The 25,084-nt window shown below is 36.3% G+C and overlaps 1 protein-coding gene across 1 annotated transcript in view; it reads left to right on the top strand.

Moving 5' to 3' along the window:
- The window catches only part of btbd11a (BTB (POZ) domain containing 11a), a 174,022-nt gene that overhangs the window by 86,969 nt on the left and 61,969 nt on the right, over window positions 1-25,084 (top strand). The window lies entirely within an intron of this gene.

The raw sequence follows: 25,084 nt of genomic DNA, 5'->3' as shown, positions 1-25,084 counted from the left end.
TTTCCGTTTTCGAAATGAAAAAAATCATAGGCATATATTTGAAATCATGACGCATCTCTCATCAACAAGAATGGCTGTGGCAAATGCTATTAAACTATTAAAAGTTTTAAATGTAATTTTACACAGCTTTCTGGAATACTTGATCCTGAAAGAGTTATGGGGGGTAAATGAGGATCATTTACTCACCCTCAAGTTGTTCCAAACCTGTATAAGTTTCTTTGTTCTGCTGAACACAAAAGAAGATATTTAGAAGAATGTTTGTAACCAAGCAGATAGAGCAACCATTGACTACCATAGTAGGGAAAAAAATACTATGGTAGTCAATGGTTGCTCTATCTGCTTCTTTTAAAAAAAAAAAAAAATTCTCAGCATGTACACTACTTTTCAAAAGTTTAGGGTCAGTACATTCTTTTTTAATAAATAAAGTAAGACTTTTATTCAGCAAGGATCCATTAAATCAGTCAAAAGTGATAGTAAATACATCTATCATTTTATGAAATATTTCCATTTCAATAAATGCTGTTCTTTTTAAATTTCTGTTTGTCAAAGAATCTCCAGGGGAAAATGCGTTTCATGGTTTCTAAAAAAACACAACTGTTTTCAACATTGATTTAATTTCAGCTTTGCCATCACTGGAATTAGAATATTTTAAAATATATAACAATAGAAAATTATAGAAAAGTGCTGGGAAAAAAACGCTGCTGAAAATTCTGCTTTTCCATTAAAAGAATAAATTGCATTTTAAAATATATTACAATAGTAAACAGTTAGTTTAAATTGTAATAATATTTCACAAAATTACTGTTTTTACTGTATATTTATCAAATAAATGCAGGCTTGGTAAGCATGAGATGCATATACCATGCATCTGAAGCTAAAATTGAGGCTGTTTTAATTTATTTTTGAATTAATTTTTGAATTTTTTTTGTAGCCTCGTGAGCATGAGATGCATATACCACACATTTGAAAAAAAAATTGAGGCTGTTATAATGTATTTTTATTTTATTTTTCAGTTATGGTACATTTATTTGTATACATTTTTTGCAATACAATGGTGATACTATGGTACTTTGAAATATAGAATGGTACTTCAGAGAATAGTATTAATTAAAGATGTCTTAAAAACATGGTAAAACTGAAAATTGTATTATGCAGGGAGATCTGGGTTTTTGTGTGTGTATCTTTTAGCCATTTCACCTACCAGCCCAAACAGTCATATTTCAGCTTCAATCTCACTCTGTTTTGTTTTTTTTTTCTTTTCATAAAGCACCTTTCACTTGCTCACTGCATATCTTTACCCTTCGTATTCATGAGACATAAATGTGAAGAAAGAAATGAAAGTGAATGCAGCATGGCTGCACGCTGCCATAAATCTGCAGATTTTACCCCCCATTTAAACCACATAAAATAGTGTTTTCACAGACTCTTGATGTCAGATTTTCTCTTCAGTCTTAGTTATGTCCAGCCTCAGACTCTCACCTAAAAGGTGTTCTATATTCAGGACTTAATAGCACTCTAAGGTCATCATAGGGACATCAAATATGAACCCTTGCTGAAGTGTATTACCGTGTCTGTAGTTTTTGAGTGGACTGCAACCTTTGTTTTATTACCAGATGTTCTATTCATATTCTAATTCCTCTGTCTGAATCAGAGGCTCATGCATAGTCATCATTCTTGGTTTTAAGTTGCATGGGAAATGGTAGACAGGGAGAAGGGTAGTTGCGGTAAGTGGCTGCTCTGTTACCCAGAGTGTTTTGGGACAGCTGAGGGTGACATTGAGTGGCACGGTCTCTTGGCCTTTCAGTCTTATTCCAGCTGAATCATTGACCCAACTCGCTCTCCGACTGTCCTCTCCCCCCTCATGAGTCAGCGAGCCTCATCCCTGTCCACTCAGCAGACTGCCAGTCAAATCACTTTTGCAACTCTTTCTTAAGACTTTGTGAAAGGAGTCATTCAGAAGAAATAAAATCTTCCTTGATCTTATAAGTGTCATAATTTATTGTTGCTTTAATAACTCCAAACGTTTACAAATGTGCTAAATGGTCATTATTATTATAATTTTTTGTGCAAAACGTTTAAAAAGAAGGGTTCTTTATTAGCATCACTGATTCCACAAAGAACCTTTAAAAACTGCACAAAAGATTCTTTATACTCTATAATCTTTAAGGTTCTTTACACTAAGAAAAGTGGTTCTTTTAAGAACTGTTCACTGAAAGGTTCCTCTGGAAACTCAACATTTTTCATCACTGTAAGCCCTATTTTGGAACCTTGATTTTTCAGAGTGATAAAGAAATTAATAATGCATAAAGTGAATAAATGTATGCATATAAAATGCATTCAAGTAATATTTTTATTTTATATATTTAAGGTGATTTAAAAAGATTGTATCTTAAAGAAATTAATAGTATAATACGACCCCTTTAACGCTTCGTTTTTAACACAAATAATAAAAATAATTGAATACAGTTACAAATAAGAGTGGCACAATGGGATGTTTACTCTAACACCTGTCAAAACTGAGAAAATAACACGTCTGTTGTCTTGTTCCCTAGCTCCTCTCAAGCTTTGGTGTAAATAAAAGATAATGCCTGCACAAGTAATACATGAACAATGTATTTCCCCCCCTTTATTCCTGTAAACAATAAATTCTCATAATAAACAGTAATATGGGTATGAGACAGCCTCAGCCTGCTATTTATCTGAAGGTTCAGAGAAAGATGTTTTCGTACAGTATATGTTGATCTATAATATGCTATTAAATTTCAAAATAGGCTGCATTTTATGCTACACGAATATGCTAATATTTTTATAATACAATTTTAAGATATACAGTAAGTCATGCATGCAAGATTCATCCGTTTTCTCAAGCACAGAACAGATTGTTACAGGTTTCTGACAATGTGTTGTGCATGAGTTAAATGGGAAATTATGCTCTAATGTGATCTTATATCATCACCAGATGTAAAAGCTCTGTTCTAAAACATAGTGAGCTGTCTTGCTACTGTCTACAAACAGAACTTCCTTCTAAGGCAGAATCCCAACTGGCATGATCTAGAACACTCCACTATTAGGAAGTACAAATACTATTTTTAAAATAAGTTTTCAGCATTGATAATCAGAAATGTTTCTTGAGCAGCAAATCAGCATATTAGAATGATTTCTGAAGGATCTTGTGACACTGAAGACTGGGTTAATAGCAGCTGAAAATCACAGGAATACATGATATTTTTAAATAAATTAAAATGGAAAACGGAAATTTAAAATTTCACGGTGTTGTTGTATTTTTGAACAAAATAATCCAGTCTTGGTGAGCATAAGAGACTTATTCCATTAAAAAAACTAGCCAAACTTTTGAACAGCAGTGCTTATTTATAGTTGCTATTTCCTTTTAATCCATCCATCATCTGAGAATGCTGCCTTACATTTGGTCCAAAAATGTAGTAGATCTACTTTTTTTTTTTACCAGAATGATGTCTAGGTTTTGGAAAAAGGCTTGACTTTTATGTTTCTAAACCACATCCTTGTACATCCATCCTCCTTAGAAAGAGCAATGAGCTTATAAACTTGCATATATAAGTGATCGAGTCATCTTTGGTTAGTCTCTCTTCTGATTCTGCCCCTTTAATCATGAAAGTACCCTTTTCCATCGCACTGCAGTGCCCCCGCGAACGCGATCACACCCCCACCCCACCCGGGGGACACGATTCTTATCGAGGGGGAACACCCCGCCCCCACTTGGAACGCGATTGCCCCTGCCCTAGCAGAGGTCTGTGCACACCACTGATGTGTACCCAAGTGGTAAAACAATAGAATCTAACTCCAAAACTCGTTTCAGAGAAATATTTCCCTATATAACCATAGGCCCAGCGCCTTAACATCCATAATGAACAGCACGTCCCAGTGGATCATATTTCCTCATATTTATTCTCCTCATTAGTTTTGGCAACGTCTTGATATTTCTACGGCTCAACTGTAGCTCATTCCAGTGCCTCTGGCCTCCACAGAATCCCTCAATGGCCTGTGAGTGACAGACAGCTATTGTGTTTTCCTGTATTGCTCTGTCAGGCTATAGATGAAAATAGAGGTAGTGCAGGGACTCTGAGACTAGCTATAATGGAGGGTGACGAGGGTGGAAAATGAGCGGAAACAGCGAGACAAGCTTGAGCTAAAGACTCTGGCTGTGAAGAAAACTACAATCATAAACTGTATCCATAATTTTAATAACCCACTGGTTTTACTGTGTTTACTGTGGGAACTGACTGAGACAAAGTTTTTACCTTGTCAGTGTGACAATACAAAAACACTCAAGACCAAATGAGATTAATTTATGCCACAGCAGTAAACAAGGTGCACTTTCTGCCAGACACATTTGCATTTCTATGAGGATTTGGGGAGTAATTCAAAGCCTAAAAGTTTTAGTTATGGAGTAAATTGCACCGTCTATGTTCACAGTCAGTGTTTGGGGTTGACAATTATATTTACAATGGACCGATATTAAAATGATGGCAAAGTGAACAAATTATGTTTTCTTATTATGGCTGATAACGGATAAATCAACAATAATAAAATTATATTCTGTTTTGTTTAAATAAATTAAGAATAGATATAAATAAAAAGTAGGTATTACAATTCTGGTTGATACCAATAATCCGATAATTACAGTATTTCATATTATGACTTGCAACCGATAAATAGCTAAAAATTCTATACTATTTTTTCTAAATAATATAGATTGCAAATCACCTTATTTCTCAAAGAGTCTGAAAACGGTTCGTTTGAAGATTCAGTCTCTCTAAACCCATCCTTTCCGTGAGCCTACTCTCTAAAAAAAGAATGTGTTGGCTCAACAACAAAAAAATAATGTACTATAATGTAGTTATGACAACTTTGAGTGAATTTATGTTCAACCAACAAGCTACATTGAGTTAGAGAACTTAATAATTTATAGCATAACACAAATGTTTAAGTTTATTACACAGCATAGCATTCAACAGCTATCATAGCACATGCTTGCATAACTTATTTAACATGTATATTTAATGAATTATTTATATTTAATGTACTCTTTCACCGGACTTGTGCCCACTGTGAGGCAAGAGGGGGGACTCAAAATGTTTCTTGAAAATACTTAAAATCTTTATTGTTTTACTACTTACACAATTATTTTAAGTATATCTCATTATATTATTTACAATACACAATGTTGTTTTTAATTATATTTTTAAGGGGGGGACAACCCTCAGATGGGGTAGGTCCTGACCCCCCCGACCCCCCACGATTTACACCTATGTTTGTCGTGCACTTAGATTTTTCAAAACTTTGCAGACCTTTTACATTCACAGTTATATTACACTGCATGAAAGGTAATATTCAGAAAAAAAACATAACCAGGGTGCTTTAAATTATTAGTACATTTTAATAGTGAACTTTAAGCATTAGATGACAGCAAAGGTAATACAAATATATGTGTAAATACCCAAGATAAATTGGCCAATAACTGACATGGTACTGACATCCCTAAATCCAATTGACCTATCGGTAAGCCCCGCCCCCCTTAGTTACTGTTGCTAACTCCGACAAACAAACAGAGTTACTATACCTTACAATGACAGCTGACAGTGTGAAAACCTTATCCCAAGATGTTTTTTAACACAGAATGTAGCGTATACCCCGTCCGAATGATGGCCAAACTTTACTGATGGTTTATCAAGTTTATGTCCTTTTTCACTCCAAAAAATCATCGTAAGAGCTGAACAAACAATGCATAGAAGTGCGCATTAACGTCTCATTCAATCTCTCTCCGTTGCATTACCATTAACATACACAACAAATTACGCAAAAACACTCATACAACTAACTGTAAACAAACATATGCACAGACCGTATGCCTTTTCGGGGGTGCAGTTATAACTGGTAAACTTTGTATCTGCAAAACAACTCTGCTAAACTGCGTGCAAGCTCTTCCTTTCACTAACTTACCCGTAACGTTAGACTATAATACCCATCAAAATAGGAGTCCTCCTTAGTAGGACAGATAATGTAGACCTTAAACATATCTAAAATGAAATTAATTTACATATAACCAGTTTAATATGGAGAGGCACTGAAATGTAGACCTTCGTGTTTTTGACCTACAGTGTTACACGACGTGAGAACAGTTAGTTATTACGGTTTGTATGTTAGCAGGGACTTTAATCGTAACTTAATTAGAGTATGACAAACAGAAAATCCTCTCATGATCCCTGGAATCAGTGTTACAGGACCTCAGGCACGACATTTTAGCATTTTTGTAACATGAACACCATCAAACCGATGAGAGCTTCGGATTTTCCAATGTTTCTCTATGGCGCTGAAACCTAAAGATGTCCGAGTTCCGGTCCCAGCGCAACTGATACTCAACTGCTATTGGCTCATCTGCGTTTCGAGGGGAGGGGCTTACCGATAGGTCAATTGTATTTTGCACAGTAATACAGAACTGATAACTGTTGTTGTGTGAATGTAGCCACCTTCTCAAGCCGTCTCATTTTTAATACCAAGATGAGGGTCATTTAGCAGGGTAGTCCTATCTTTTACCCCCTGGCTTGGCATTTTCCTATAGTTCTTCTTGTGTTCTTGACCCAAATCAGTCATATTGCATGGTAAACATTCCCGTCAGTGCTTTCCTGGCTCCCTATTTTGTATCTGCGGTCTTAAAGCAGGAAAACTGCAGCTTGTTTTCTCACCAACATTATTACAGTCACCACAAAATGAGACCGCATATGCACCAGGCTGTTTACATCACTCAGGAGAACACAGGATGTAGGGGGCCGAGCCCAGAGGCTCTGGGTCACGGCCAGATTCTGATCGGTAAGGTTAAGAATTGATGAAGATCGCCCCTTAAGTGCCAGACAGAACTAGAGGCTAACAGCAGAGTAGCGTCTGTGTCTCTCCAGTGTGGTCTGCCGGGTTTGTTTTGTAATCAGTTTTAAAATTCTGCCTGGTGTCTCTGATTTGTCAGTCCTGGAGAAAGTGGGCCACTGTCTCCCACCGACTCTGCTGGAGCTGTCACTGCTACAGCAGTGAGCATCAAACTATCAAAGCGCAGTGAGGCACTAAAATGTCCTCCAAAGTTGGAGAGTGACATTCGTGGGCATTCGGATGATAGGTGATGTTTTAATGTTCTACATTTAGTGGTGTTTGAAAAGAAAGCTTTCTGGTTTTGACAACCAGTTGCAGAGAGAAAAACGAATTACAAAAAAAGCCATGAGAAATATTTTTGTGCGTGCACTGTGAACTTCTTGATTAAAACTGAAACAAAAACTAGATACACATATATTAGTAATGGTGAATTGGAACGTTTTTTTTTTTGCGTGCAAAAATGTCCAAAAATCTAAAGACGGTTTCCTCTTTGTCTTCCTCCATCTCTGTATTGTATATTTTGTCTTGTACCCTCTCTTTTTTCCTCTCTCACACGCACTCATTCATATCAAATGGAGTGGAGTAGGTCGACCTGTCAAACGAGCTCAACCCCCCTGCAATAATTAAACCGAGTGTTGCTTGCCTGTGGCAGAACTTGCCGGAACCCGCTTGGATGGAGGAAAACCGAGAGGGAAATGAATGTGCAGTGGCACAGAGGAAATAGACCGCATGAAGGAGCGTTTCAGATGGGGAAACACACTCGGCTCAGTTGAACTAACTGTACATTCACCTTCCTTCAACTCTGAATGTTCCTCTGCTGTTAGAAGTGTCTGAATGTTCTGTATTCTGCTGTCTTCTCTATTTTCAAAGAAAGAAAATAATTCATGCCAAGGTCTGGGTTAGAGTCTAATTTCGGTTTATAATGAAGATGTTTAACTATCAAGCCGTGTCTTTTCATATGTGAATCCTAATTTAGCACTGCTTTCATCTCATAAGCAGCAGGGAACACGCCAAACAAGGGAAGAAAATGCAACTTTTCTATACTTGAACATGCATAAATGTGTCTTTAAGATCGTTTCACCCGGAAGGTGTGTTTCGGTTTGATTTTCTCTAACCTGTCGACTAGGGCATAATGAAACCTGTGTCTGTGACACTCTATCTAGGAGTCAGTGACTTCAAGGACATTTTTGCTGCCAGACAAATTGGAGTAAATGTCAGCTGAGAAACAGTAATTGCTGCCTAAAGGTTAGGCTAATTTCCACATGTTCCGGCATGTTTTATGGGATTTTCAGAGGCTTTTGGACCACACCTATGCATTTATTCTGTGTCATATGAATGGGATTAAGGTAAAAGCCGTGTTGTCGTAAAGGTTCATTATGTAATGTTATGGTTCATTTCCTAATTGTAGAACAGCAAGACCGTGAGAAAATCAACAAAACAGCATTCCAGTCCTGCATTACACTAACCTGTAGACAGTTATTTACTTGACTAGGGTGGGTACCTTTAACTTGGGACTGATTTTAAATGATAATGTTCAGGGTTTTTAAAAATATATATATTTGGTAGTTCATTTCCTCAATCAAGAATTACATCAGTACCCTCATAAAAGCTCTTTTTTCATATATATGGTGGCACCTCATGGAGGCTACCATTTTGAAATCACATGACCAACTAAACTTGAATAACTTTATCCGCGTAATCCTCCTATTACTGGACACCTTTGCTTGTAAAATAGTGTATTCTTACAGCGAATAGTGTATTTCTACAACAGCGTAGCTGACTGCTGTTTTTGCACGAGACTGCATCCGCACCATTAGGTGTCAGTATTAGTCCAAGGCGACTGTTGTATCAACCAGTGCAACAAACTTGCAAATTTATGAGTGCGACTTTTAAATGTGTTGTACATAATGGCATACAGTCTGAGTACATAGTAATACTGTACATTTTTACGAGGATTCACAACTGTTAAAAAGTATGTTCTTTATACTGTAGTATCATTGTGTGTATAATGAATTAAATTATCATGTGATTTATGGCATCGTTTTTTTTTGCCATTTACAACTCCCCTCTCGTGGCCTAATGGGATCGTAAAATGTCCATCAGATGCACACTTCAGAATCTTTGAGGTAGTAGTAAGTCATCCCGGTACTTTTCGCCCTCTTTTTCAAGAATACCAATTATTCCACATAATAGTTTTCACATACTGTTTTCCGCCTACTATATGGAAGTAGGCATATTGGGACGCAGGGAATGTGTTGTTTAATAAGCTACTTACTAGTGCTAACGGTTCCTCAGACATTTGACATTTCTGTCTGTGTGTTTCTATTTTAAGTCTGTAGGTGGAATGTATATGTTTTCTCATTGACTGCATACATTAACCTTCAGTATGAGTAGATGACAGTGGGTATGTGTCTGCTTGCTTTATACAGCCGATTTTTGAAGACGAGTGAGCTCTAAATGTGAATATAAGTTTTTTTTTTTGGCCTCGCATTTGTAGCTGTTCTTCCGTGTTCTGCAGACATATGGCTACCATCTGCTTGGGCTTGGCCGCATCAAGGTACACATGCTGGGCCCCAAGCAGGGGCCTCTGGGTCATGTTAACCCCTAAGACAGACCATCTCACCAGCAGGGACAGACGGAAGAAGAGAGATAGAAGATGAGGGGAATGAGGGAGTAGTAAAAAAGATGGACGTGACAAAGAGTTGCGTGAGACGAAAAAGACATGGGAGAAATATGATAAAACAAAGGCTTTTATGTCTTTCTCAAAAGCTAGTTTGTTATCTCCTGGGCTTTTTATTTAATTCTCAACATTTCTCAATCCTGACCAGTACACTCAATTTGAACACAGAATATCTTGTGTAGTAATACACCTTGGCTGGTTTGAGTATGTTACATCTTTGTTCTAGTTACCTAAATGTAGACAGGTTCAGTTTCACATGAAAAATATACATTTGACGTTTGTTTTGGCCTGGTCAGGATTGAGAAATGTTGAGAATTAAATCAAAAGCCCAGGAGATATCAGACCAGCTTTTGTGAAAGACATAAAAGCCTTTGTTTTATCATATTTCTCCCATGTCTTTTTCATCTCACGCAACTCTTTGTCACATCCACCTTTTTTACTACTCTCTCGTTCCCCTCATCTTCTATCTCTGTTCTTCTGTCTGTCCCTGTAAAGCAGATAAGAAGCATGTGAAGAGAGTTGGGTTTTTGAATAGGTCACTGGCTTCGCCATTGGCTTTGAAATTTCTGCTTCCTCCCAACAGTGACTGACTGACGCTGAGGCCTGCGGGCCAAACAGCATTTACGTCATGACCCCAAACGGACCACATTTTACATGCACTTTGCTGCTTTTTGCCCACATTATGTTAATTAGCTGGACAATCTTACATCAGCACAAAACTTATGTTCATACAAGCCTCCTCGAACGTGTATTTGCCACATAATTTTACTTCTAATGGAAATAAAATGTACATAAATATATATAATATTACATAATATATAAAACGATATATATAGTTTGTCTATATGTATAGAAATGCATATATACAAATGTATTTCTATGAGACATTTTTTAGAGTAGGAGGTGCTGTTATTTGGCATTTTAACCTACATTTTGTGAGATTTAGTTGCTTTCAACAAGTGGTTTGATCAGAGTTGGGGTTTTCCTGTGGAATTGACTTTTTTTTTTTCACGGGTTGATCCACAAACACCACACACAAACACACACACATACAAATTCAGCAGAGAATTCGACCCCCCTACCAAACCCTACTTTTGCTGTAGTGGGTCGCTGAGGGCTAAATACCATGCAGGTGTATATTGTACCACTGTAGTATGTTATAAATCATCAGATGTGAACGTGTAGGGAGAAAAAAACGCCCTGAAGAAATGAGTATTTCATTTATTTATTGATTGGTTGGTTTTGACTCCATGGGTTCTGCCTGTTGTCCTCTGCCATGATGAGTCAGTCCAGGATCAGGGAGCACAGATGGAGAGCAGAAGCGTGCTGAAAAGCAGCATGGGACTTTCTTTTCATCCTATTATATGATGTGAACAGCGTTAATTATTTGGAGAGGGCCGGTATGTTGGGGTTTTCTGTAACATTTGTGATATAATAATCTTTGCAGTTGACTGAAGACCTCTAGTTGTGAATATGAACATTTTATGTATTTATGGACTAAATGCAGTGAAGTGTTAGGGAGTAAGTAGTCTCGCGTATTTCAGACTGACGGCAGAAGGTCTGGACTCTATCGCAGCTTTCATTGGTCAAGGACCGCCCAAGAGAACGTTTGACTGACATGTGACGCAACCAATCACAGTTCGTTTTGTGCTGTGTCATGTTTAGGGGCATGAAAATGTAAAATCGATGTCCCTGCAATAACAGACCGTGCATCTATAAATGATTCATTCGAGACCTTTTTACATGTTTACTGCAACAATGGAGCCGCAAACTTCACATTCTTTTGTAAATCCAGCATTTAGTTGACCCTGATAAGCACTCATTGTCACAGTTGTAAACACGACGCCGTTCTTCTTTTGGCGGTTTGGCGACACAGCATTTGTTTCTAGGCGGACCGTTAAAGAACATCCTATATAATCCAATCAGATGACGGCTTCGAAACTCCTGAAGTGTTTCCAAATAAGTGTGCCATAAGCATCAGACATTTAGCCAACGTTCCGTGGGCGTGACATCTGAGACTGAGACCAGGGAGTAACTAACTACTAATATGTAGTTACTTAGCATGATGCTACTAACTTTTTCAGTTGACTGTATTCTTTGCAAAACTTTTCCAGTAAACTTTTTTGTCAATTTCTTTGTCAAATTTACAACCAGGCAAACGGAAGCAGCCATTCACTCTCTTAGAATGTCCTTTCTCTTTCCCTTTGATTGCAGTGTGATTCATTTTTGTGAGCTTAATTTGTTCGTTCGAACATTTCAGTTGAATGAACCATTGTCGCTCAAGATCCTATCCCTCTTGAAAAAAATAGTGCTTTATTGTGATCTCTAATCAAAAGAGCTTTTCTTAACTAAGCTGTTAGCTTGCTGATGGAAGGCTAAGTCTGAAAACTGAAAACGACTAATGACTAAATATGTGGTCACATAGAAGACCACTAAAAGGTTTAGGTCCAAGTAGGGGATAGTATGTTTCACAATATTTGGTGTAAATTAAATATTCAAATTATGCTGTCACCAGATAAGTACTACTCTGATAGTAAAAATAAATTATATAATTTAGCAATTACACGTTAAATGACATTCACTTCTTTAATAGCTTCATTGTAGTGTAGCTAACAGGCAGTAGACAGCCTGTAGAACTACTTTTTGTAGCTTGTAGCTTGGGAAGCTACAGTTTCTAAGCAACACCGCCACACACATGCTTATTACGGTGGCAAAGTGATGTTTCCTTGTGACTTCCATTGGCAGAGACAGAGATTGAGCACAAACCACTTGGGTTTTCTGCTTGAGCAGCGCTAGTAAAAAGCTTTGTAACCTGTTAAAACATTTCTGCATGTGGGAAATGAACTCTGTCCTATCAAAACCCATGCCCACAAGTGAGCCATTAATGGGTTAATGTGGAAATGGAATTGAAACACTTCCCCAGCAGAATGAAATGTCATCCACTGATAGAACTCTTGGCCAGAGTCTCTGCGGTTTGGTAATGCAGTGTCCTTTTCCTAAAAGTAATCTCATCTGTCAATCATCATTCACATAGAGGCTGTGCCCCGGTCAATGTCGCTCAATCTTCTTACAGTCCCGGCATGCTTTGCACACAATCGGTATATCTATATATATAAGCCCTGATTGTTTAATACTTCAAATTACATTGACCTTTGTATGTCGGCACCAGAAGTTTAACAAAAGTGAATTTTCAGTTTTGCATTAAAAATGTTGACTAATTGAGCTCAATGGATACTGTACCAGTCAGCAGCACGACCCTCATTAAAATCTTACAATGTCCCTTGTTGATCAAATAGCTTCAAGCTGATGTAAAATGTCAAAATGGGAAAATGTTTGCCGGTAACTGCAGCAGCTGTGAAGCAGTGTGTGTTATGAAGAAGGGGGCATTCACCTCGGTTGTCATGGTGAAGGAGAATTCGGACAGCTTGTGGGGTGTTTTAATGATTTAGCTCTCGAGGCATAACCCTGCCTGTCTCCACATTTGAACTCTGATTGTACATAATGATATTTATTCTGCATTTTCAATGCCTAGACAACGGTTATATTGAATTGCAGCTGCTGCCTTTATTATATGATCAATATATTGTTTTTTGATTTTGTTTTGTTCCTATGTAAGAGAAGAGGGTTTTCTTCTAATGTAAGATGAGCCCCCCCTCAGTTTATACACAATATTTATGCAAGTCAAAAGAGAAGCACCGTATGACCCACTTTCCGCAAGAACACACCAGAGACAGATGATGTCAAATGTTTAGTGGCCGGTGACCAAATGTGATTTCCCAGGAATTTCCCAAAAATGCTACCTAAGCATTTCATTCTGGTGTTTTTAAGAGCCGTTATGAATTGTCATAACTACTATTGTGCAGAGTTAATGTAACTATGAGCTAAAGATGGTTTCAATGGTTTATAATTGTAACCAACATATTTTAAAAAGCTTACAGTTAACTTTATCATTGACCTAGCAACTAAATAGATTGTAGAACTCTATCTACGGATATTTAAAGTGAATTAAGCATCATTTGGTCTCAAACTTTTATACAAACTTTGTGTTGTCCTCTTTTTGTTTGCCCACCATGTTTTAAATGGTTTAGACAAATGGACATGATCAATCCAACAACTGGAAAGCCTGTTTCTCATACGTTAATCTCCCTCATCAGGGTTTAAGATTGTCAATTTAACTGGGCACAGAAAAGTTTTACTGGTGTTCTATGGTTTATGCAAACATGCCCACATTTTTATTGCATACTGTAAGTTCTGCAACTTTCAGTGTAACTTTTCAGACGTTCTTTAAAATAATGCATGATTCAGAAGGAAATATCAAGCTGTCATGTCGAATGGCAAAAAATAGACACGCTCTGAATATTTTAAAACTCTGACATTATTAACTCAAGCGCTGTTGCATATGAGATCCACTTATCTGCATTTCTTCAGCATTTTTTCTTATGCTATGGCTATCACTCCCTCATTTTGGGAGGTTCCCCCAAAATTTCAGTTTTTTGTCACTGCGCATTTTGTATGCACTCACCTCCAAATCCAGCACATCTCCACCACCCCAGCCTTTCTTTCCACCAATCACACGGCTGCTAAGCATCTCTGCCCTGTTGCTATGGAGACTTGGCTGTTAATATTCTGAACGAGTCTCACTCTGATAAGAGACCGGCCGCGCACCGTAGAGAAATCGATGGGACTTTCCTCCAGCAAGGGAGCAAGGGAGAAAAAAAAGAAAAATTGAAAGCGAGCTAAAGAGTTTTGTTGTCTTTTTTTTTTGTGACAGGACTAGTTCCCTTGCCGGGTCGCGATTAAATCATCCTCCCAGTAGGATACTTTAATTTAGTTATTGGAACAAAGCTACCCTGAACCCCTATGAATTTTAGAACAATCGTATTGTTCTGTCAGATTTCAATTTTGTATATTCTGCAAAGTTTAATTGTCTGTTGTGGAATTAATCTGTTTTCCTGATATTCCGTGACTCCATTAACAAAGTGTGTCAGAATGAACCGTTTTTTTTTTCCCCCTCACAATACCTTATCACTTGGACAGCTGCAGAAAATCAAAACAAAGTGTTTGAGTGTGCACTCAGGAGGAGAAGTGTGTTTCTGTCACAGGAAAAGAATGGGACATATTGATTGTAGATCTAATCATTCAGTGAAGAGCTGAAAGGGGATTTCAGGCAAGCTTGAATATACCACATTTGCTCATTCCTGCCAGAACCGCCGGTTACAGACAAGCCAAGAAAGAAAACAACAATCTGTTGTTGTGCAAAAACTGTGGACAAACTGAATTGGCTGGTGTGTACATATGCAAATCGAATGTATACCCTTCATCCCATTTGTAAAAGACAAATACAGTGCGGTCCAAAAGTATGCGACTAAATTGAAAATCTGGCATTCAGAATTTCATTTTAAACTGAAAATATTTTGATTTTGACTAAATTAAAACAAAGAAACATTGGCCTGGTTTAACAGACAGGGCTTTGATTAGGACATTTAAGTAGCTTTTATAAATGTGCCTTAGAAAAAACATTACTGGTGTGCATCTTGAGACAAAACAATGGCACTGACGTATAGATTTTAACTGAAAGCAGCTTGCACATTTAGATACGTCAGTGCAAGTTGCTTTCAGTTAAAACAGCTCAAAACAGCATTTTAGTCTGGGACTATAGGCTTAAAGGAACACGCCGACTTTTTGGGGCTATAGCTTATTCAGCGTATCCCCCAGAGTTAGATAAGTCCATACATACCATTCTCATCTCCTGTGCATTAACTCTGTCTGACGCACCCACCGCTAGCCTAGCTTAGCACAAAGACTGGAGGTAAATGGCTCCAGCTAGCCTACTGCTCAATAAGTGACAAAATAACGCCAACATTTTCCTATTTACATGTTGATGTGTATAGTTACATCGTGTACTAAGACCGACGGAAAATGAAAAGTTGCGATTTTATGACGAGAATGGAATGGATTTATCTAACTCTGAGGGATACGGTGAATAAGTCTCAAAAAGTCGGCGTGTTCCTTTAAGCCTTGTCTGTGAAACAGGGGGTTTATGAGGTAAAATGAAAAAGCGATATTTCAAAAGTGTGCACTGTTTCTAGGTCGCTAAGTAGATTTGTGATATTGCACATGTGAACTTCTTTGTACAGATGGTCAGATGTTCTTCCACTGAAGCTCCAGATGCTCTTTGGATCATTTCAAATCATGCTGGAGAACATGGTCATCCGATTGTACACAAACTTGTGGAGTTCATGCAGCTCAAGTGCTGCTGTCAGGAAAGCTAAAAAGATGCACACCAAATACTGAGACAATCATAATCATGTTTACTCAAATTTAGGCTGTAATTCTGATGAGAATGCAAAAAAAAAAAAAAATCAAAAAGAGAAGCGTTTTCACAGTTTACTGTTTGACTCATGGCTGTAACCAGGCTTTGAAAATGAGTGAGGTATAGTAACACCAACAAATGCAACTCATTATATACAATATAAACTTTAATAAAAACATTTTTATTTAAGATATTGTTTACACTTTACAGGCATGTACACTCTCTCTGTTCTGTCTGTGCAGGGGGATGGACATTGTTAAATTAGACCTTATTTATTGCATCACAGTTTGTTAATATTTTACCAAAGGCTAAGTAGTTGTTTTATTTGTTAATTATTAATACAACAATACTTATTACTGTAATAACTTTCATTTATAAACATTGCTATATGGATAAGTAAAAGGAACCTTGTCTGTGCTCTTATGAATGTCTTTAGCATGACTTTGTGAAAGGTTAATTACATTGCACAGCCTTTTTCATGGCCAATGTTTGCATACTTGGCATATTGCACTCTATAACCTACTTGTTCTACAGATCTGTGTACTAGTGTTATTATGCTACTATTTTTGATACTGATACCATTTCTTACAGATAATATCATGGTGTTCATTACACTTGTCTTACCAAATGTGGTTTCCTGTCAGCCATAACCTGCCCGTGCTGTCTATGAGCCTTAGGGGAACAGGGGGAACAGATTTCAACTTAAGTCTGGTGAGGCAGTGTTGCTACGAAAAACAACCCCCTCCAAAAAAAAAAGTGGGTTTTGGAAATAAGATAAAGATATTGCTAACCCTAACTTGCAACTTCCTAAAGTGTTCTATTAAAGGTGCAGTGGGTAGTATTTATGAGGATTTATTGACAGAAATGCAATATAATATACATAAATATGTTTTCAGTAGTGTATAAATATCTTGCATAATAAACTGTTATGTTTTTATTACCTTAGATTAGAATGAGCCATTTCTATCTACATACACCGCGACCGCGGCTCCCCTTACAGTGAAATCGTGGGAGGAGTTTTAAATGGCTAATTTATCAGAGAACTTCGAATTTTATTTTTGAGATTTACAGAGGTCTGGACCTCTGTGACCTCAAAGCTGGCTACAGCCATGATTGTACTCCAAGACATGTGAATAAAGGCTTAATGTCTTAATGCATCTATTTGGAGTATTTTCGGTGTAATGCAGCCTGAAACCAGCATCAACAAATGGATAATCCATTTGGCATTCAGCTAATATCATTTACCTGCACTTATATTGTTCATTTTGCTTCCATCTGGTTAGTACATTGTGTTCCTCTCTCCTCTATTTTCTTTATAAAGAAAATGAATTGGCTCTTTAAGAAGTGACAGATGTAGCGGCAGAGGGGGATGATGTGATTGTCTGTCGAAGTTCTGGGTTTACGACCAATGTTGAGGCATCCAAGTCATTTTTGGATATCACTTAAATGCCACTAAAACCAGCAGAGAATTATGGGCCCATCATCATGGCAGTAATATTGCACATAATGACTGGTCCCCAAAGACGTACGTCTTACAGTCATTTAATGAGATTTTAATGTCCATTAAAAGTGTTCTCTCATTAACTGACTGAAGCTGTAGTTTTATCTGTCAATTGTAATTATTTCTTAAAATGCAGATTGCAGATGTATTTTAATGAATGGCGTGTGTTGTAATCTGAGGTAACACTTTATTTTGATGGTCCATTTTAGAGATTCTACTAACTATAATTAACGTAACTATATGGCATATAATATACGTGCAACTACAAATCAACTAACTCAGGATAATTGAAAAATGTTGGTGAATAAATTGGATACAGAAGCTCAAGATTACCTCTGAACTTTGAGCAATGTGATATTCAGGTCATTGAACAGCTTATAGTCAGAGAAGATTTGTCGTGTGCTCATTCATATTCTTTGCAAATGTTTGTTTTGCCAGAAGTTTAATAAAAGGATATGCTCTGTCTAGGCCAACTGAGCACCGTGGTAATTGGACAAGGAGTGTGTTGTAAAAACAAGGACGTGGGGATTCATTCTATGACATCCAAATATCCATCGGCTTGTATTCTAACTAGGGGTGTAACGATACCCTCATGTCACGATTCAATACATATCGCGATACTGAACTCACGATACAATATTATTCCGATACTCGACATATGGTAAAAGGTTAACAAAATGCAAAATGTGGGATTACATTGGGGGTGGAAATGAATTGGACTTGGTGCTGGTAACCCAATTCACAGGACAATGGTGACACCAGAATAAAAATATTCATGATTCTGAAGCTGAAAATACAGAATTATTTTACGAATATGCTTGCACTCTGTCACTGACTAGATATATTTAAAATAATGTAGGCCACTTTTTATTGGTAACATAAGACATTTGGCATTATCAGGACCCACAGATGTTCCCCCATTGCATTATTATACATTACACTCTCAGAAAAAAGGAACAGTGGAGGTACAATTTTGTTCCTTGGGGAACAAAACGTACAACTGTACCTTTAAATGTACATAATTGGTCCTTATGGTACAATTATACCATTGTTTTCCTCTACTTAGAGCAGGGGTAGGCAAGTTTGGTCCTAGTGAGTGGCTGTCCTGCAGAGTTTGGCTCCAACACTGAAAGAAATCTATAGAAGCTCTTATTGAGAATTAACAGAGTTTTAGATGCTGATGTTTTATTGAAAATGTTGGTCATCATTATGGTGATCGGTGTTTCCTTTATTTGGCAGATTGACTTGGCTTTTTATGTGTGTTTGTGTTTTTTGTTACAGTGTTAAAGAACAAAAGAAGTCATAAACAAAAACTGTCATGAAGAAAAATGTTTGACTAAACTCATCACTGACTAAAAATGTTAATAAATAATATTCCCGACAATACTTTCTTGCCACAGATCAGACATTCTGAATTCTGACTTTTAAATATATCATAGGAGGAAAAAAGTTTAGACGCACACAGACATCAAGAATCTGCATATGGTTCTCAACAATGGTGACATGCTTAAGGCTGCAAGGCATGCTGGGAGCCATGAGTTTTATACTATAGTGGCTTAGTAGGGTTGGAGCTAAACTCTGCAGGACATCAGCTCTGTAGGACTGAACTTGCCTACCCCTGACTTAGAAGTACGAAAATGTACCCTTAAGGGGTACATTTTCGGGGTACATTTACAGGGGTACATTTACACCTTAAAAGGTACAATTTTGTACTCTTATTTTTGAGAGTGTATATTCAACACTATATTAAAGTTGTATTGACACTAAAACTTGATTTTTTTTTTCTCACACAGTAATTTTCATTTTGGGTGAACTATCCACGATACAGATATCATAGCAATATCCACAATATATATTTTTGTAACACAATATATTGTTACACCCCTAATTCTAACACAATTTTTCCCAGATCAATCTCTTCAGGTGTCCGTTGAGTATCAGTTTATATGGCAAGGTTACATTATGTCTTTGAAAACAAGCCTGGCCTCTGAACTTATGCAGAGAGGAAGTTTTCACACTTGTAATGAGATGAAGAACTCTCTCTGCGTTCCTTCATTTCCCCAGCTATGATTGAAGTGTCTAGCAGCATTTGTACTGTATTATTTATGCCAGTCTATCTAAAACAGAGTAGATGGTGTTCTTATGACTCAATGTCCTCTCCCCATTTCACTGAAAGTATGAAGAAACTTTCCAAGTTGTTGAAAAATCAGGTTTTTATAAATATCGCACTAAGGAACATTAAGAGGAAAGTGTTTTACCACCAGTTGGCCAAGGTCACAATCCTCAAGGGACTGTGGTCTCATTTTTCTCCTCCCACCCCCTTCACCCTTTTAAGTCACCATATCAAGCGAAGAAAAACACATTGCTGAAAATAAAAATAACCGTTGCTGAATTCCCTCTCAGTAGGGAACACAAGTGCTGGATAGAGATAACATGGTTAATACATGGTGGGGCTGCAACGTTGGACTGCCTAGAACGTTCTAACATGCTTTTTCTTGATTCGATCTGATTGTATGAATATTGCAGGGGAATCTTTTAGCGTCTGTAATGATACTGAAAAGTTTGTGCGCTGCATATAGAGAGGAAGAGAGTGAAGAGTTTCAAGAGCAGGGAATGTTGATTGGGCGGAGAGGTCATAAAATATTGAGGCCTGGTTTTTTCCCAATGGAGTGCATATTTTTGGCCAAAGAGAAAGAGTCATGAGAAGATTTCTTGCGATCAAAAACCTGTCTGTTTCTCCTCCCATATCATTCTGGGAATTATCCCAGGATGATGACAGCTCGCATTGCAGGTTTTTTTAAGAGTGCATTCTTTTGTTTGTGTTTGTGCCTGATAAAAACTGATTGTTAGATATACTCTTTAAATTTTTTTTATTATTATTATTTCATTTTAACTGTTATTACAATCAATCAATTTGATTTCAACTTACTATATAAGTTAAAACATATTTTTATTATTTAATCAAATATTATTGTTATATAAATATATATATAAAAGTAGAAGTGTGTGTGTGTGTGTGTGTGTGTGTGTGTGTGTGTGTGTGTGTGTGTGTGTGTGTGTGTGTGTGTGTGTGTGTGTGTGTGCGTGCGTGCGTGCGTGCGTGCGTGCGTGCGTGCGTGCGTGCGTGCGTGCGTGCGTGCGTGCGTGCGTGCGTGTGTGTGTACACTACTGGTGAAAAGTTTTTTCAAAGTCTCTTCTGCTCACCAAGGCTGTATTTATTTGATCAAAAATACAGCAAAAACTGTATTATTGTGAAATATTTTTACAATTTAATATAACTTTTTTTCTATTTGAATATATTTTAAAATGCAATTTCTTTCTGTGATTCAAAGCTGAATTTTCAGCATCATTACTCCAGTCTTTAGAGTCACAAGATCCTTCAGAAATCATTCTAATATAATGATTTGCTGCTAAAGAAACATTTATTATTATTATTATTTATTTATTTATTATTATTATTATGTCGAAAACAGTTGTGTACAATTTGTTTCAGGATTATTTAATGAATATAAAATTCAAAAGAACAGCATTTATCTGAAATATAAAGCTTTTGCAACATTATAAATGTCTATACAGTTGATCAATTTAAAGTATCATTGTTGAATTAGGACTTCTATTAATTTCTTTTAATCCCCCCCCCCCTCCCCCCAAAAAATAAATATAATTCTTACCGACTCAAAACCTCTCAACAGTAGTACAATGTTACAAAAGCTTTCTATTTCAGATAAATACTGTTCTTTTGAACTTTCTATTCATCAAAAAATCCTAAAAAAAAAAACATTTTCAACATTGATAATAATCATAAATGTTTCTTGAGCAGCAAATCATCATATTATAATTATTTCTGAAGGATCATGTGACACTGAAGACTGGAGTAGTGATGCTCAAAATTCAGCTTTGCATCATAGGAATAAATTACATTTTAAAATAAAATATATTCAGTTATTTTACATTTTAATAATATTTCACAATATTACAGCTTTTGTGTATTTTTAATAACATAAATGCAGCCTTGGTGAGCAGAAGAGACTTCTTTAAAAACATTAAAAAAAAAAATTATATATAATAATATATATATATATATACATATATAATATATGATAATATATATATATATATGATAAAAATATATATATATGATTAAAATAATTTAATGTCTTGTAATTTATGGGCCAATATGACAGTTCCCCACCATCACAATTTTATATTATTTATATTTAGATCATGTATTTTTAAAAATAGTATATCAAATATATTAGAATATACTAAAATATTGCATTGCCTTGTTGTAGAAATAAAAATAAAGAATAGAAATACAAAATAAGTTTTGCATTAGTAAAAATTATTAATTGCCTATTGATTTATTCCCGCCACAGTTGTTTAGATTTTATTTAAAAGGTGCTTTTCGTCTTATTTTTGTTTTCGGTTTTGTGCATTGAATTGTTTTATTTAGCAATTTTAATTTGTCAGTACCATCTGCTTTATTATCAGAACATTTTACAGTGAAAACATATTTTAAAAACTCAATTCGGTTGACATTAACATTATAAAATAAAGGCCTGGTTTCACAGGCAGGGCTTAGATTAAAACAGGATTAGGCAATAGTTCAGTTTTTATAAATGTCATTTTGAGACAAAACAATGGCACTGACATTTTAAGACATGTTAGTGCTAGGCTTAAGCCTTTTCTGTGAAATCAGGGGGTAAATGAAATAGGAGCACTAATAAAGTTAACTAAATAACATCCTATGATGTATTTAACATACATACATATGTTACCATATATAACCCAGCTGTAAGGATTTTTTTTACAGTCAAAAACAGGTCAAGCAATCCCCTGTAACTTTGTGCCGGATTTTGTTTTCATCATTCTCTCTCTCCCCCCTCGCTCAACTGTACAAAAACCTGCAGCAAAATGCTGAAACTACTGTAGCTGGCATCATCACACTGGCTTGTGCGATGTCCTCCGGCTTCATTAGGGACCGTACACATGCAAACACTTGCTCCTCACGCAGTACTTCGGCACTCATCTTAAAAGAAACTTCATCAGACGAGGCAATCAAACAAAACAAAGCGTTCCCTCGCTTGAACTCCCTTAAAAATTCCTTAAAAGCATCATGTCACCCATGAACAACATTGTGTTTCTTGACAAAGCATTCAGCTTGTCCCCCATCTGGCAAATATTGCACATCCTCCATTATGCATAAACTCACTAACCACAAAGAGATTTGCAGCAGCCAGAACTCCCTGTGCCAGGTCATTTTAATCATGGCGTTATGAAAACTTCATGAGTTTCTGTGTTTCTTTCCCTGTGTTGTTTTGTGCTAACGGCTTCATTCAATATACAACAGGATACAGGATATTTACCCACCTCTGGGAGACTGACAACACAAATCCCTTTAGATGAAAGTCAAGAGTATAACCTGCTTAAAATAGCTTCCTGGTAGGCTGTTGCGTGTTTGTGTGCAGTGTTGGAGAATGTTACATAGTACCATGTTTAAATATGGTGTTACTTATTATACAAGTAATGTTACAGTTTGTATTATTGACATGCACATTAAGTTATTTTGTGTCTTTTGATTAACTTTAAAGAGGAATCACTTGTGGAATCACTCATTTGAAATTGAATTATGTAACATTATTTCTAACACTGTTTTGTGTTTGTGTATCTATCGATGTTGTCATGTATACATGTTCGTTCTAGTCCTCTAATTTGATTGGATTAGCTGAGTGGCATTTCAATACCACTGAAATGCAATGGTGTTCTAAGAGTTTTAAAATACAGCCACCTTCCTGTCAGTCATTTGAGTCATTGAATCATTTACTCAACCGTTTTATTCAAAAGTGCTGATCCGTTCAAAAGTGAGTCAGATAACTTGCTTTATGAGTGAGTCATTTAATCATTCACTCAACTCAACTCATTTAATTACACCAATTTATTCAGGAACTAATGGTGGTGGTCTTTACGAGTGAGTCATTGAATCATGTATTCAGTTTTATCATTCAAAAACTTTATGAAGGAGTCACTGAGTCATTTACTCAAACGCTTCATTCAAAAGTGCTGATCCATTCAGAAGTGAGTCAGATAACTGCCTTTATGAGTGAGTCATTTAATAATTTATTCAACTCAACTCATTCAATAACACTGATTTATTTAGGAACTAATGGTGGTGGTCTTTACGAGTGAGTCATTGAATCATTAATTCAGTTTTATCATTCAAAAACTTTATGAAGGTGTAATTGAATCATTTATTCAACCGTTTCATTCAAAAGTGCTGATCTGTTCAGAAGTGAGTCAGATAACTGCCTTTATGAGTGAGTCATTTAATCATTTATTCAACTCAACTCATTCAATAACACTGATTTATAGGAACTAATGGTGGTGGTCTTTATGAGTGAGTCATTGAATCATTTTATCATTCAAAAACTTTATGAAGGTGTAATTGAATCATTTATTCAACCGTTTCATTCAAAAGTGCTGATCCGTTCAGAAGTGAGTCAGATAACTGCCTTTATGAGTGAGTCATTTAATAATTTATTCAACTCAACTCATTCAATAACACTGATTTATTTAGGAACTAATTGTGGTGGTCTTTACGAGTGAGTCATTGAATCATGTATTCAGTTTTATAATTCAAAAACTTTATGAAGGTGTAATTGAATCATTTACTCAACCGTTTCATTCAAAAGTGCTGATCCATTCAGAAGTGAGTCAGATAACTGCCTTTATGAGTGAGTAATTTAATCATTTATTCAACTCAACTCGTTCAACAACAGATTTTTTTTCAGGAACTAATGGTGGTGGTCTTTGAGTGAGTCATTGAATCATTTATTCAGTTTTATCGTTCAAAAATGTTGATTCATTCAGGAATTAATCAAATGTCTTTAAGAGTGAGTCGTTGAATAACTTACTCAACCAATTCATTCGACAACAGTTTCATTCTGGAACAAAACAAATCTTAATGAGTCAATGAATCATTTATTTAATCAAATAATTTAAAAAAAGTGCTTTTTAAGAAGTTTCATTAAGAAATGTATCAGGGGACTCTTTATGAGTGAGTCATTGAACCATTTACTCCACAGGAATGGAACAAATAGCTTTCTTTTATGGGTTAATCATTGAAATATTCATGCAAGAAGGCCATAACTGAGTGGTTCTGCTGTGGTGGAGCAAATGTAGACATCTTAACTGACAATACTGTGTCTAATCTGGAAGTTACTCGATATTAACTTATTATTTATTGAAAAAAATCTATATAGCTTAAATATGCTGACTTATTACAAGGCAAATGAGTAGGGATGTGTTTAAAATAACAAATAGTTACAGATATCAGACATTAATTAAAACCAGTTAAGAAACACAATATAGTCCCAACGTGTGAAGCCTTTAGCTATGACAGATAGCTGCTTGTCTGTCTTTATTCACCTGTGGCTGAGCTCAATATCCCATCTGTCGTTGCCTGTTCTCCAGTTCAAACAAAAGCCTTGGCTGCGGTGCTGTGCAGTAATTTGATTAGGGTTATTGAATGAACATTAGACGGCCAGGGCTCCAGCCAATACACGCTGCTGAACTCACCTGTGGGCGCATGGTTTGTTGCAATTTGAAAAAGATCCAACACAAAAACAGCGGTTTTAATCTCTTCAGGGGTTGTTTGATTTGCCTCTCAGACAATGATAATGTCATAATACTTTGC

The sequence above is a fragment of the Gobio gobio genome (genome assembly GCF_949357685.1).
Source record: "Gobio gobio genome assembly, chromosome: 5".
Taxonomy (NCBI): domain Eukaryota; kingdom Metazoa; phylum Chordata; class Actinopteri; order Cypriniformes; family Gobionidae; genus Gobio; species Gobio gobio.
Note: the sequence above shows the minus strand (reverse complement) of the source record. Positions and strands in the feature narration are given on the sequence as shown.